Source organism: Diaphorina citri, unplaced genomic scaffold, assembly GCF_000475195.1.
Source record: "Diaphorina citri unplaced genomic scaffold, Diaci psyllid genome assembly version 1.1 scaffold694, whole genome shotgun sequence".
In the NCBI taxonomy this organism is placed as follows: domain Eukaryota; kingdom Metazoa; phylum Arthropoda; class Insecta; order Hemiptera; family Psyllidae; genus Diaphorina; species Diaphorina citri.
In genome coordinates, this window is record NW_007378127.1 from 123,659 (window position 1) to 140,258 (window position 16,600).

The following is a 16,600-nucleotide window of genomic DNA, read 5'->3' on the forward strand; positions in this document are numbered from 1 at the left end:
GCCGTCTCTCTCTCTCTCTCTCTCTCTCTCTCTCTCTCTCTCTCTCTCTCTCTCTCTCTTTCTCACACACTCTTTCTTTCTTTCGTTCTATCTCTATTTTTATCTTTTTTGTCTCTCTCTTAATCTCTCTCTCTCTCCCTCTCGCTCTCTCTCTCTTTCTTTCTCTCTCTCCCTCTCGCTCTCTCTCTCTTTCTCAACCTCTTCGTACTCCTTCCCTCTACTCCCTCTCCTCTCTCCCTCCCCCTCTTCCTTTCTCTCCCTCCCCGTCCAGCTCTCTCTTATTTGTATTTTCAGGTTGGCTGGATAATTTTCTAATTTTACACTTCTTGTTTACCCCCCCGAGGGCTTTTTAGGGGTTTTTTTTAAGGAATAATATTCGAGCGGAGAGAAAAAGTGGTTAATAATAAGAAAGAAATGAATTTCCAGGGTTGCTGGCTAATAATTACAGCGAGTTATTAGGTTAGCAATTTCTTGGGGAAAAATATTAGGGGAAAAGCGGAGAAGAAATAGGCTAAAGACAACACCAACAACAACGTCTTAAAAGAAATTGGATGAACGAATTGCATTTCGTTTGTGCTTCTTTTTCTTCTCCTTTTTCTGTTCTCTCTTTCTCCTCCGTTTTCTTCTTCTCCTTTTCTTCTCTTCCTCCTCCTTTTAATTCAATTCCTTCTTCTTTCGGTTCTTCTCCTCCTTCCTCTTCTCCTTTTGCTTTTCTCTACTCCTCCTTCATCTTCTTCCCTCTCCGGCTCTTCCTTTTCTTCATCTCATCTTCCTCCTTCTTGTTATCCTTCTTATACTCTATGTATAAATACCTATGTATAAATCTTCAACTGCCAAACAACTTCTTCCAAAATGAGTTTTCTACCCGGAAACTGCCTCTTGGGCAAGAAACTTTTTTTTTTCTTTCTTTTTCCCTCGCAATTTTCAATTTGCCAAATTCATACGCGTAATTAACCAACTTAATTGACTTCGAATTTTTTTCCCTCAATCAAATCAAAATGGGAAGAAAAAAAAATCCCTTTTTTGAACATCCCACGACTTTCCTTATCCTATTAGATTTTGTTTTGATGTTAACTAAAAGTACTTTTTCAGAGATTTTTAGTAGGTATGGTTTTTGGGGTGGGGGGTCTACTTCCATAAGATTTTTTTGATATCTCTAACCTTAGTAACCTTTAAGTCAGTAGAGCTAAAAACCGTCAAAAGTTGGTCAAAAACTGCCAAAATAATAGGTAGGAAGGTAGGATACGGAAAGTAATGAAGCAGAGAAAACTTTAAGAGTGAAGTTTTATGAGGGAGAAGAAAAGTGTTCCAAAGTTTCCAAAGTTTTAAGGCCCTTAGAATCCTTTTTTTTCTGGTATGTTCTTTGTTTGCTGGGAACCCTCATTATTTTGAGTTTAGGATCCTTTTTGAGCAGGGTCAATGTGACGGGGGTAGGAGTTACCTGGAAATAATGAGGTTAGGAAAAGGTATTACCTACCTATATTGTACATTTTATACCTACTTGTACTCAGAGGAATCTCACTTAGGGATACCTACTAACGATAAGACTAAGGCTCAGGTAGACCTGACAGGTAGCGCTGAAAAGGTCCGCCTATCAGGTCTACCTGATACCTGATGATTGTTCTATTTTATTCTTCTGTTTTATTTTTTCAGATTATACTTTCATGAAAAGTGTTTCAGATTAGATTTTTTTTTCTAAAGAGTATCTTGTTAAAGATTCTAATTTGGAACACTTTTCTTGTAACCCCTGTATACGTGAAGGCATCATAGATTTCTAATCTTTTATAAGATGCTCGCACTCTCTTTATCTCATTTCATTTTATCTTATCTTTATCTCTCTCTCCCTCTCTCTCCTTCCTCTCTCTACCTTCCTCTCTCTCCCTCCCTCTCTCTCTCCCTCCCTCTCTCTCCCTCCCTTCTTCTTCTCCTCCTCCTCATCCTTTCTCAACCTCTTCGTATTCCTTCCCTCTACTCCCTCTTCATCTCTCTCCCTTCCTCTTCCTTTCCCTCCCTCCCCGTCTAGCTCTCTCTTATTTGTATTTTCAGGTTGGCTGGATAATTTTCTAATTTTACACTTCTTGTTTACCCCCCCGAGGGCTTTTTAGGGGTTTTTTTTTAAGGAATAATATTCGAGCGGAGAGAAAAAAGTGGTTAATAATAAGAAAAGAAATGAATTTCCAGTTAGGTTGCTGGCTAATAATTACAGCGAGTTATTAGGTTAGCAATTTCTAGGGGAAAAGCGGAGAAGGAATAGGCTACATGGAATATGTCTTAAGAGAAATTGGAGGAAATGCATTTCCTTTGTGCTTCATCTCTTCTTTTTCTCTTCCTCTTCTTTTTTTTTCTTTTTTTCTCTTTCTCCTCCGTCTTCTTCTCCTTTTTATAATCTCTCCTACTCTTCTTTTTCTTCTTCTTCTTCTTCTTCTTCTCCGCTTCCTCCTTCTTCTTCGTTCTCGGAACGGCTGGCTTTCTCCTATCCTGTCTTCCTTCTCTCTTCGATTTCGGGACGATAAGACCTTAGCAGTCACAGTTCCCTCTATCAAACCTCTTGGAAAAAAAATCTCTTCCTCCTCCTTGTTATTCTGCGTACCTATTCTCTTATCTATAAATCTTCAACTGCCAAACAACTTTATCCGAAATGAGATTTCTACCCGGAAACTGCCTCTTGGGCAAGAAACTTTTTTCCCTCGGAATTTCAATTTGCCAAATTTCATACGCGTAATTAACCAGCTTAATTGACTTCGAATTTTTTTCCCTCAATCAAATCAAAATGGGAAGAAAAAAAAATCCCTTTTTTGAACATCCCACGACTTTCCTTATCCTATTAGATTTTGCTTTGATGTTAACTAAAAGTACTTTCTCAGAGATTTTTTTAGTAGGTATGGTTTTTGGGGTGGGGGGGTCTACTTCCATAACATTTTTTTGATATCTCTAACCTTAGTAACCTTTAAATCAGTAGAGTTAAAAACCGTCAAAAGTTGGTCAAAAACTGCCAAAATACAATCAAAGTAATAGGTAGGATACGGAAAGTAATGAAGCAGAGAAAACTTTAAGAGTGAAGTTTTATGAGGGAGAAGAAAAGTGTTCGAAAGTTTCCAAAGTTTTAAGGCCCTTAGAATCCTTTTTTTTTCTGGTATGTTCTTTGTTTGCTGGGAGCCCTCATTATTTGGAGTTTAGGATCCTTTTTGAGCAGGGTCAGTGTGACGGGGGTAGGAGTTACCTGGAAATAATGAGGTTAGGAAAAGGTATTACCTACCTACATTGTACATTTTATACCTACTTGTACTCAGAGGAATCTCAACTTAGGGATACCTACTAACGATAAGACTTGGGCTCAGGCAGACCTGACAGGTAGCGCTGAAAAGGTCCGCCTATCAGGTCTACCTGATACCTGATGATTGTTCTATTTTATTTTTCTGTTTTATTTTTTCAGGCAGCGTTTTTCTGGATCCCTTAAGGCTCCGCAGGCTGGAGTTCCAGGTTCGAAGTCCGGTGAGTCAAAAATATTAATGTGCCTAAGAAGATTCGGCTGTTTGCCCCTACACCCCGCGGACACTTTTGATCATCATTAATTATGAAAGCTGTCGGCAAAATTTGAGCGACCTGTGATTTTTTTTTCTTTTTTTTTTCAGATATTTCCTGTTTTCCCAGACGATTGTTCAGGTATGGGTCACTAAAGAGCTAAGGCTACTTCAGTAGCTTTCTAGTGCACTGCCATCTTGAAGGCAATTGCTGGAAACGTGGAAACTAAACACTTGAACCCCGAGAGTATTCAAACCCAATGCAGTTGCAGGTAAAATGCAATGTTGTCCAACTGGGTTCTTCCAATAAAACAATGGTACGTAGCCACCTATTATTTATTGGATTTTTAATTTCATTTCGCTCAGGAAAAAAAAATGCTTGGAAATGAGTTGTCCTTACAAAATGGCGACCAAGAGTGAGAGAGAGAGAGGAGGGGGGGTCGTGCATTTATACGAGTAGGTTGGAAATTTAATCAAAATCGTAATTTATATAAATTTAAGACAATTTGTTCGCACTGAGAATTTTTTATTGCATTTCCAGTCGGAATGGTCGGGTACATTATGTCCCTTCAATACAGGGTGAACCGCTAAAGAAGTGTCAACTGGGTATAAACTTTTTTTAGAGCACCTAAACTTTAGAGTGTATGGCCGCCATACACGCCCTACATGGACGCTACGCCTTATAGAGGGTGAACCATTAAGGAAGTGTCAACTGGGTATAAACTTTTCTTAGAGCACCTAAACTTTAGAGTGTATGGCCGCCATACACGCCCTACATGGACGCTACGCCACTGCTCTAAAGGCTGTTCCCACTTGTTCCAAAATCGATCTCTCCACTCCAAAAATACATGACTATAACTTCTCGTCAATGGGGAAAGCAGACTGTCACTGTATAAATAGTCCACACATAGTCGACCTCGTCCATCGACGTCGCGTGGACTGAAACCGTTCAATACCTCGACAACATAGATTTACCTCTTCACCTCGTCGATCGACTAGGTGTGGACACAGCTTAACAGCTGAGGTTTTTAGTGACCGGGTTTCACCCTCCATTCGAAAAGCTACCCTTCTACTCACATTGACTATCGAAAAATTCTACAGCCACCCTGACAGTCCTGACACCCTGTATGTAGAAAAAAGCAATTACAAACGTAATAATGGCACACAAAAAGAAGAAAAACTCTCTTTTTGTGTTAATGGGACGAGAATTTTTTATTGCATTTCCAGTCGGAATGGTCGGGTACATTATGTCCCTTCTATAGAGGGTGAACCATTAAGGAAGTGTCAACTGGGGGAATTTTTTATTGCATTTCCAGTCGGAATGGTCGGGTACATTATGTCCCTTCTATAGAGGGTGAACCATTAAGGAAGCGTCAACTGGGTATAAACTTTTTTTAGAGCACTCTAAACTTTAGAGTGTATGGCCGCCATACACGCCCTACATGGACGCACGCCACTGCTCTAAAGGCTTGTTCCCACTTGTCGTTCCAAAATCGATCTCTCCACTCCAAAAATACATGACTATAACTTCTCGACAATGGGGAAAGCAGACTGTCACTGTATAAATAGTCCACACATATTAGTCGACCTCGTCGATTGACGTCGCGTCGACTGAAACCGTTCAATACCTCGACAACATAGATTTACGTCTTCACCTCGTCGATCGACTAGGTGTGGACACAGCTTAACAGCTGAGCTTTTTAGTGACCGGGTTTTACCCCTCAGTTCGACAAGCTACCCTTCCACTCAAATTGACTATCGAAAAATTCTACAGCCACCCTGACACCCTGTATGTAGAAAAAAGCAATTACAAACGTAATAATGGCACACAAAAAGAAGAAAAACTCTCTTTTTGTGTTAATGGGAAACCATTGAGTGTTTTAACTGGAAACTAAAAACTGTGAGTGTACTTCTGGGACTGCATGGGAAAATACTGTTCCCAGAAGAAAGGAATACTTTATTTACAATTTAGACATTTTAGACTGTCGAAGTAGGACATGTAGTCCCTTTATCTTAATATGTGAAATATTGAATCACTTTAGAAAGGAATAAAGAATTGAATGGGTAGTATACTTTAACTTAACAATTTACTGTTTGCATCACTTTAGAAAGGAATAGAGAATTGAATAGTATACTTTAACTTAACAGTTTACTGTTTGCATCACTTTAGAAAGGAATAGAGAAGTGAATAGTATCCTTTAACTTAACAATTTACTGTTTGCATCACTTTAAAAAGGAATAGAGAATTGAATAGTATCCTTTAACTTAACAATTTACTGTTTGCATCACTTTAGAAAGGAATAGAGAATTGAATAGTATACTTTAACTTAACAGTTTACTGTTTGCATCACTTTAGAAAGGAATAGAGAATTGAATAGTATCCTTTAACTTAACAATTTACTGTTTGCATCACTTTAGAAAGGAATAGAGAATTGAATTCCTTTAACTTAACAGTTTACTGTTTGCATCACTTTAGAAAGGAAAAGAATAGAGTTTCATGTTTAGACTGCTGTGGTTCAGTCCTATGCCAACAATATAAACAAGGTATATTCTATTCTATTTTTGAAATCATTTTTTTTTTTTTTTTTTTTTTGGGGGCCTCAATTTTCTCCTTTACCGTAGGTCAGACTCCGAAAATTTGGATCATCCACTCCGAATTTACTGAGAAACAATTTACTGATGAAAATTTGTAACAATAACGGAGGGGAAAAATGTTTCGTAAAATTCCTAGTAAACGAAAGATGCCCTTCCCTGGGGCGGATTTTATCCTGAACGGATAATGTTCGTTCTCGGAACGGCTGGCTTTGTCCTATCCTGTCTTCCTTCTCTCTTCGATTTCGGGATGATAAGACCATAGCAGCTTCAGTTCCCTCTTGGACATTTTGTGTGGTGCCCAAATAGAGGGCCAACTTTCAGACCTGTCCCACTTTTGTCGACAGTTGTTCGGCTACCGGGGTCCCAAAAAAAATTCAGATGAAAGGCGTCAGCTTGAAATAAATAATAAAAATAATAATAAGGAGAAAAATGAAAGTTGTACGAAGAAAGAAAATCCCTCTTTTAACTTGGGCATTTTGTGTGGTGCCCCAATAGAGGGCCAACTTTCAGACCCGTCCCACTTTTGTCGACAGTTGTTCGCCGTCTCGGGTCCCAAAAAAATTCAGATGAAAGGCGTCAGCTTGAAATAAATAATAAAAATAATAATAAGGAGAAAAATGAAAGTTGTACGAAGAAAGAAAATGCTTCAGAAAAAAAAAGAGCAGAAGAAAGTAGTCAAAAAATCTAATATTGTAAGAAAACTACTACAAGCATAAATTATTTCTCTCTCTTTGTCCCTTTCTCTCAGTCTCTCTCTTTCTCATCTCTCTCTCTCCCTTCCTTTCTTATCTCTCTATTTCTTTCCCTCTCTCTCTCTCTCTTTCTCTCCGCCCTTATCCTCTTTTTCCATACCACCATCCCTTTTCTCTTTCTCTTCCTCTTGCTCCTTCACCCTGAGCTCACTTTCTCCTCTTTAATATCTTCTCTCTCTCCCTCTCCCTCTCCTTTTTCTCTTCTCTCCTCCTCCTGTTCTCCCTCCTCTTCCTTCATTAACCTCTCCCAGCCTGAGTGGGGCCAGAAAAATTGAGAGAAAGAGAGAGAGGGAAGATAGAATTTAGCTTCAAATAAAGAAGGGGTTGTCAGGGGTGAAGTCCCTACATGGAGCGGATAGTGGAGTTTGGGGCACCAATCTACCAGCGAAAATTTCCCCCTCATTGAGAGCGAATCTTTCCTAAAAGCCAGCAAGAAACTCCTCGTAGTAGGAGTAAACAAAACACTAAACATTATTTTGTTAGTTTGTTGCCTTCATAAATGTTTACCTCCCCGTTTACGAAAAGTGCATAAAATATATTGGACATTTTTGTAAAAAATAATTTAAAAAATGGTTTTGAACTTGAAATAAGTGTACCTTACTACCTCGATTCTTCTCTTTTTCCGTTTTTCCTCAATTTTCTTTGTTATTTTCTCTCCACCATAATTTTTACGATTCTCTAAATTTTCCTTTTCAATGTCGATCCGTTACCTCAATTTTTCTTTCTCTTCTTTTTTTCTGTGTTACTTTTCCACGTGTTTCCGTTCACTTTCCCTTCTTTGTTCTTTGTGTGGCCACCTTTTTCTTTTTCACTTTCCCCTATTATTCTATCCCCTATTATCCTCTATTCTATTATTATCCTTCTGCTTTTCTAGTTTGCCCATGCTTTTTCCGCCACCACTCTTCTCCTTTGGCGAAATGAATGACTTTTTTCGGGACTTTCATTTCCCTATTTTAAAATTTTAAAAGCTTTATCGTGTAGCTCCCGTAGGAAATAGTTGCCACTGGTGTTGGGGTAAATTTTTCATCGGGGCTTCCTCTTTTCTATTATTAGACATTGTTTTTGTTTTATTAAAATGCTTCTGAACTTTCAGAGGTAGAAAAAAAAAAGAGTGTTTCACCGCCGGTTTTTATTTCATTGCAATGAAACAACTACTACTCTAGACTCATGCATGTGGTCTGTGTCGTAGCATGCCCATCCCGTAGTATTTCCCTCATCAGATGGGCGATATGAGACACAATACTTCCCAATTAGGTGCTCGTTCAACAAGAGAACAACAGAAAGAAACCCACTGAAATATTTGCAATGGAAATATGAGTGCAATCGATGGTGCGATTCGAACCCGGGACCTTTTGCATGGCAAGCAAGCTCGTTATCACTGTGCTAACCGTGCCCTCTAATTTTGAGAATCATGGAATAGCTGATGCCTGGATACAATAAAAGACAAAAGATAAAATACTGATGAAAACACATTAAAGCTCTGCCTATACATATTACCTTTAAATTTTGGATCACCTTTTTTAACTTTTGCAATTTTCAATTTTTACCTACCTTCACATTTCGGAGAACCTGGAAAAGTTAAATTTTAATTGTGCAATTTTCATTGTGTTACCTTACTGTGGAGCGTTTTTACCTCTTATGGTAAATTACCTTTATTGAAAGTTTTGACTACAAATTCTAGAACATCCTGTATATACTCCTTATAGAAAAGAAGGGATATACAAACTCAGGGAGGAAGGAAAGAACATCGTTTTTTTCTCTTTTTTTTTCGTTTTTTAAGAAAGAAAACTGTCATTTATTTTCTATTATCAAAATGGAGACGTTAGGATCCCTCCTATCCCATTGTACTCCACTTCCCTCTTCAACCTGTCCCGTTGTACCCCGCGCTCCCCTAGATTCCATCTTGGAAGGAAACTTCCAAGTTCGGTCCTTACAAAGTACTATTCTTGCCAGTCTAGTTAGCTGGGATGGTGCCTACCTTGTGAGCGCTTGGTTGCGTGTTCGATTCCCTCCTAGAGCGAACCTTATCATAAATAGATAGGATCCGTTCTGGGAACAGCAGTAGCACATTGAATATTTCAGTTCCCAATGATTCACTGAATTTGAGTTTGAGCACTAAACTACAGATTCAAAGGCAGGTTACAATTCTGTGATAATGACTCCAAACTTTTGCATTTTTCCAGCTTCCAGTACCTACTACAGAACAGTGTACCTATGTATCTACTTAAAGTACTAGCCAGTTTAATTAGCTTGCAAGGTAGAGCGTCTGCTTTGTAAGCGCTTGTTTGCGGGTTCGATTCCCTCCTAGGGCGAACTTTATTATAAATAGATTGGGTTCGTTCTGGGAGCAGCTGGCTTGATTTCCCCTATATTGTCCTCTTTTTTCTTGGATTTCGAGATCTTTTTGCTTGAATGCATGAGTTCTCGATGGTTCACTGAAGTTAAGCGCTACACCACCGAGGCAGGTAGACTGTGATAATGACTGTCCACACTTTTGCATTGTTCCAGGTTCCAGTACTATACAACCGGGTACCTACCTCTGTACATACTAGAAAGTGGAAACTGGGTGTAAGGAACACGATATCGCTTATAATGGACTAATGCTAATAGTGACCCTCAGGACATGGGAAGTAAGTACAAAAATTAATAATCAGGTAGGCATGTTGAATGCATGAGTTCTCGATGGTTCACTGAAGTTAAGCGCTACACCACCGAGGCAGGTAAACTGTGATAATGACTGTCCAAACTTTTGCATTGTTTCAGGTTCCAGTACTATACAACCGGGTACCTACCTTCGTACATACTAGAAAGTGGAAACTGGATGTAAGGAACACGATATCGCTTATAATGGACTAATGCTAATAGTGACCCTCAGGACATGGGAAGTAAGTACAAAAATTAATAATCAGGGCACAGTTAGCCCAGTGGTAACGCGCTTACTTGCCATACAGTGCGTCCGGGTTGCGATTACCATCAGATCGTCTGAGAGAGCGCGGTCTGAAGCTTTTTTCCGACACACCCCTTCTGTCAGATGGTCTCAGCGTGAGTGACTGGCACTAGTTGTACCTAATGACCGGCTGATACAAAAATATATCTTTTTTGTATTCTGCCACCATCATTTTTCAAAAGCTAAAGCTGCTAACATAATTTGTGGGCACCTTAACAACAACATAAGTTGTACCTTAAAATGAGATAGAAAAACGGAGAGGGAGAAGAAAAAACCGTAGAGGAAGACAGAGGGAGGGATCGTAAAATAAAATGACATGAAATATCAGCATAGCCCCGGGACATCAATTATAAGAGGGAAAAAATGGTACATTAACTGCCTTCTTCTTCTTCGCCTTCTCCTCCTTCTCCTTCTCCTTCTCCTTCTCCTTCTCCTCCTCCTCCTCCTCCTCCTCCTCCTCTAACATCTTCCCGGGTGTAATAAAATTCATTATAAACCTTTTAAAACAAAACCTTTCCACAAGCATCCGCCCATTATGTCCGTAAATGAGGGGGAGAAGGAGAAGGAACCTGAAGTGAGGGGGGAGAGGGAGGAGGAGAAGAAACCTTAAATGTCTTGGAAGAAGGGAGAAGGAACCTTGAATGAGGGGGGAAATGGAGGGGAAACTGAGGCCAGCGAGGGGAAGATTCGTGAAAAAACTGTGAAAGGAGGGAAGAAAAAATTGTTTAAAGTTATTAAATTTCCTCGGCAGACCTATCATCATTAATTACTTGATTGGAAGCATCCTCCTCTGCCTTTGTAGCTTACCGCCTCGCTATCGAGAGCGGCTAATGGGTTTTCCGGACTTTTCCGACCGTGTGGGGGTGTCTTTTGTGAAATATGGGTAATGGTTTGCGGTGGCTTGTAATTAGTGTCGGATATGGGATTCGTATGAGCTTAGGGCTGATTGAGAGGCTGACGAAAAACGCTTACCCCGTCAGTACACGGGAAAAGGTGAAGAAAAGAAAGAGAATTCGTATGAGCTTAACTCTACTTTTTGTGTGAAGTATGGGTAATGGTTTGCGGTGGCTTGTAATTAGTGTCGGATATGCGATTCGTATGAGCTTAGGGCTGATTTAGAATTTTAGAGGCTGACGAAAAACGCTTACCCCGTCAGTACACGGGAAAAGGTGAAGAAAAGAAAGAGAATTCGTATGAGCTTAACTCTACTTTTAGGGCTGTTTGATCCTACACCTCAGCCTCAGAGTGGCTTTTTGTACGAGTATACTTTCTAAATCTTGTCCTGCTAGTGACAATAGCAAGTTGAATGCACCACCAGTTCCCCGGTGGATCATTGAAGTTGAGCAACGTTATGCTTCGCAGTGACCACTACGCCATGGGAGCCGAAATTAATAATTACAGCACAGTTAGCCCAGTGGTAACACACTTGCTTGCCTTTCGGAGGGTCCGAGGTTCGATTACCATCAGACCGCCTGACACCGCGGTCTGAACCTTTCTCCGTCAGACACCTTCTGTCAGACGGTCTCAGTGTGAGTGGCTGGCGTTAGTTGTCCCTAATGGCTGGCTGATACAAAAAGATATCTTTTCTGTGTTCTGCCAACACCATTCGGTAAAAGCTAAAGCTGCTTAAACAACATCAAAAGTTGTACCTTAACCTCTTCGAGCCGGAATGTCCTCGTGCGAGGACATTGGCTTGAATATACCTCGCGCTGAAGCAGAATTTCGGTTTTAAAGTCGTATATGTGCCGACGACTACAAATGCTGAAAACAGCTTCGACGCGAAGAGGTTAACAACAACACAAGTTGTACCTTAAAATGAGATAGAAAAACGGAGAGGGAGAAGAAAAAACCGTAGAGGAAGACAGTACAATTTTTTCTTCTCTCTTTTTTCTAATTCTTATTCTCGTACTTTAGTAATGTTTGGCGGTGGTTTATGTTTTAGGAATGTAAGATTAACCCAGTAAAACTTGTAACCAAGTGGTTTGAAAGAAAGAGGGTCGGGATTTCCTTCACTCCCCAGATAGAGGTAAGTATCTAGATATATAGAATAGAATATACCTTGTTTATCCTGCCAGAATGAGACTGAAAAGTCCCTTTACTCCCGCAGTCTAAACAAGGACTTATATATTGTTGTACCCCACGCTCCCCTAGATTCCATCTTGGAAGGAAATTTCCAAGTTCGGTCCTTACAAAGTACTATTCTTGCCAGTCTAGTTAGCTGGGATGGTGCCTACCTTGTGAGCGCTTGGTTGCGTGTTCTTATATATTTCATAGGTGTAGTTTAAACATATACTGGTATTATCTACCAATACGAAAAGTGTAGATAAAGAAGGGAAGTTTTTTTATCTTGGATTTCGGTTCTTTAGCAAAGCTTGTAAAAGGCTTCTAAGATTCTAAGGCAATATTATTTTATAAAGGATGACAAAGTGCGCGCTCGGAATAGATTTTTTCCTAAACAATTAAGGTACGTTGTCAAAACGGCTGGCTTTCTCCTATCCTGTCTCCCTTCTGTCTTCGATTAAAACGGTCGCAAGAGGGTAAATGTCCCACTTATTGGTCGGAAAAAGTACACAATTTTGAGAATTGTTAGCTCTAGTTCACGAATTCGATTCCCGCTCGGAATAGATTTTTTCCTAAACAATTAAGGTACGTTGTCAAAACGGCTGGCTTTCTCCTATCCTGTCTCCCTTCTGTCTTCGATTCCGGGACGATAAGATCTCCGGTGTTACAGTTCCCTTTATGAAACCACAAAAAAGTTGAACTAAAACTTCATTGGCCTCTAGGCCAATTTTGCGCTCAAAATGTTACACTCCGCATTTGTTTGGTCTATTTTGAATTCTGAACTCAATATCTACCATGGTCTCAATATTCTCATGATGCCAATGCCTGAACACAATATTACTCCAGTCTCATTCCAATGCCTGAACACAATAGATTTTTTCCTAAACAATTAAGGTACGTTGTCAAAACGGCTGGCTTTCTCCTATCCTGTCTCCCTTCTGTCTTCGATTCCGGGACGATAAGACCTCCGGTGTTACAGTTCCCTTTATGAAACCACAAAAAAGTTGAACTAAAATTTCATTGGCCTCTAGGACAATTTTGCGCTCAAAATGTTACACTTGGCATTTGTTTGGTCTATTTTGAATTCTCAACTCAATATCTACCATGGTCTCAATATTCTCATGATGCCAATGCCTGAACACAATATTACTCCAGTCTCATTCCAATGCCTGAACACAATACTACTTCAGTCTCATTCCAATGCCTGAACACAATACTACTTCAGTCTCATTCCAATGCCTGAAGAACACAGAAACTATAACTACAGTGACACTCCTATTACTACAGTCGTACAGTCTCATTCCAATGCCTGAAGAACACAGTAACTATAACTACAGTGACACTCCTATTACTACAGTCGTACAGTCTCATTCCAATTCCAATGCCTGAAGAATACAATAACTGCAGTAACACTCTAGACTCGAACGCAAATCTTTTGGCATTTGTTTGTGTTTGGTCTATTTTGAATTCTCAACTCAATATCTACCATGGTCTCAATATTCTCATGACGCCAATGCCTGAACACAATATTACTCCAGTCTCATTCCAATGCCTGAACACAATACTACTTCAGTCTCATTCCAATCCCTGAACACAATACTACTTCAGTCTCATTCCAATAATGCCTGAAGAACACACTAAACTATAACTACAGTGACACTCCTATTCCTATTACTACACTCGTACAGTCTCATTCCAATTCCAATGCCTGAAGAATACAGTAACTACAGTAACACTCCAGACTCGAACGCAAATCTTTTCCCATTCACTTCTTCAGACAATTAATTTTGAATGAAAAATTCAAACCAGTCTCATTCCAATGCCTGAAGAACACACTAACTATAACTACAGTGACACTCCTATTACTATAGTCGTACAGTCTCATTCCAATTCCAATACCTGAAGAAAACAGTAACTACAGTAACACTCCAGACTGGAACGCAAATCTTTTCCCATTCACTTCTTCAGACAATTAATTTTGAATGAAAAATTCAAATAAGAGGAAAAACCATCATCAGACAAACAGAGAGTATCTCTTTCATTCCCAACCCATCTTCAGTTTATATCTAGCTCCCCCCCCCATCTTCAATTTATATCTAGCTGGCAGGGATTTTTATTATCTTCCACCGTAATTGAAAATTAATGCAGAAACGGCGGAGATTGGAATATAGATAGCAAACAGAGAGTATCTCTTTCATTCCCAACCCATCTTCAGTTTATATCTAGCTCAATTTATATCTAGCTGGCAGGGATTTTTATTATCTTCCCCCGTAATTGAAAATTAATGCAGAAACGGCGGAGATTGGAATATAGACAGCATTTGTGTGTTGTGATTCCTCAATCACAATTAGAAATGTGCCGGGGATAACAAATTAAATTGGAAAACGGGAAGCTTCGACTCGGGTTTATCAGCGTGTTGTGATTCCTCAATCACAATTAGAAATGTGCCGGGGATAACAAATTAAATTGGAAAACGGGAAGCTTCGACTCGGGTTTATCAGCACAAATCTTCACTTTTCATTGGAAGCGGGGGTTTTAAACCCAGTGAAATGACCGCTAAAGGTAGAAACACACTACCATCACGTCACGTGATAGTAGTGTGGCAGTCCTGAACGAGGGTCCCAGTATCTTCCCCTCCGTTCCAAGTTGCCCCTACTCTCATCCTTACCCTACTTTTACCTACAATATATGGGAAAACTTTTAACAACATCTTCCTGACTCCCCATGAACTTATACGTATGTACCATTGCACCTACGTGACGTGATAGTAGTGTGTTTCTACCTTAAGTTGCGGGTTCGATTCCCGTTCGGGACGGATTTTATCCTGAAGAGATACGGTTTGTTCTCGGAATGGCTCTGGCTTTCACCTATCTTTCGGGACGATGAGACTTATGCGACTTTCAGGGTATGTTTCTCGGATCCTATACAGATACACAAGTACACACCATGTTTCTTCTCTAGTATGATAAATGCTCAACCCCCTTCCCCCACTCATCCTGTACAATCTTATAAAGACAAATGGGGAGAGGAAAGTGGGTCCAAGTGACTCGTGCACTATACCATCACGTGACGTGATAGTAGTGTGGCAGTCCTGAACGAAATTACCTACAATAATATGGGAAAACTTTTAACAACATCTTCCTGACTCCCCAAGAGCTCACGTGACCTATACAGATACACAAGTACACACCATGTTTCTTCTCTAGTATGATAAATGCTCAACCCCTTTCCCCCACTCATCCTGTACAATCTTATAAAGACAAATGGGGAGAGGAAAGTGGGTCCAAGTGACTCGTGCAGCTCTGGCTTTCACCTATCTTTCGGTACGATGAGACTTATGCGACTTTCAGGGTAAGTTTCTCGGATCCTATACAGATACACAAGTACACACCATGTTTCTTCTCTAGTATGATAAATGCTCAACCCCTTTCCTCCACTCATCCTGTACAATCTTATAAAGACAAATGGGGAGAGGAAAGTGGGTCCAAGTGACTCGTGCATACCCGGGGCCAAGTGGGGACCCACTCATCCTGTACAATCTTATAAAGACAAATAGGGAGAGGAAAGTGGGTCCAAGTGACTCGTGCATACCCGGGGCCAAGTGGGGACCTCCCCATCTCCATCCCCACTTGTGTACAAGTACATTTCATCCCCTCTTGTACAAGTACATTTTGGCTGTAACCTTTATTTGCAAACAAAGAGTAGGCGAAAACGGGGCTTCTTGGAATACGGTGGAAGGATGCTGTGAACAGAGAGTAGGGGAAAGCAGGGCAATTTGGAACGGAGGGGAAGGAGCAGAAGAAAGGAGGGAAAAAGATACACTCCATGAAAACAAGATTCTGCGCGCCCCCCCGCGTTGCGTTTAGGGGAAAGCGAGGCACCTTGGAACGGAGGAGAAGATGCTGTGAACAGAGAGTAGGGGAAAGCGAGGCAACTTGGAACGGAGGAGAAGATGCTGTGAACAGAGAGTAAGGGAAAGCGAGGCAACTTGGAACGGAGGAGAAGATGCTGTGAACAGAGAGTAGGGGAAAGCAGGACAACTTGGAACGGAGGAGAAGATGCTGTGAACAGAGAGTAGGGGAAAGCGAGGCAACTTGGAACGGAGGAGAAGATGCTGTGAACAGAGAGTAGGGGAAAGCGAGGCAACTTGGAACGGAGGAGAAGATGCTGTGAACAGAGAGTAGGGGAAAGCGAGGCAACTTGGAACGGAGGAGAAGATGCTGTGAACAGAGAGTAGGGGAAAGCGAGGCAACTTGGAACGGAGGAAGGATGCTGTGAACAGAGAGTAGGGGAAAGCGAGGCAACTTGGAACGGAGGAAGGATGCTGTGAACAGAGAGTAGGGGAAAGCGAGGCAACTTGGAACGGAGGAAGGATGCTGTGAACAGAGAGTAGGGGAAAGCGAGGCAACTTGGAACGGAGGAAGGATGCTGTGAACAGAGAGTAGGGGAAAGCGAGGCAACTTGGAACGGAGGAAGGATGCTGTGAACAGAGAGTAGGGGAAAGCGAGGCAACTTGGAACGGAGGAAGGATGCTGTGAACAGAGAGTAGGGGAAAGCGAGGCAACTTGGAACGGAGGAAGGATGCTGTGAACAGAGAGTAGGGGAAAGCGAGGCAACTTGGAACGGGGAGAAGATGCTGTGAACAGAGAGTAGGTAGGGGAAAGCGAGGCATCTTGGAACGGAGGAGAAGATGCTGTGAACAGAGAGTAGGGGAAAGCGAGGCA

At 40.8% G+C, this 16,600-nt stretch overlaps 1 long non-coding RNA gene across 1 annotated transcript; it reads left to right on the top strand.

Annotated features, from left to right (window-relative positions):
* The first annotated feature begins 3,432 nt into the window (after window positions 1-3,432).
* LOC113468290 lies at window positions 3,433-9,498 on the top strand. Its single transcript, XR_003392101.1, has 3 exons — window positions 3,433-3,492; window positions 3,633-3,838; window positions 9,377-9,498. It is a non-coding gene; the product is annotated as an uncharacterized LOC113468290 (long non-coding RNA).
* The last annotated feature ends 7,102 nt before the right edge of the window (window positions 9,499-16,600 follow it).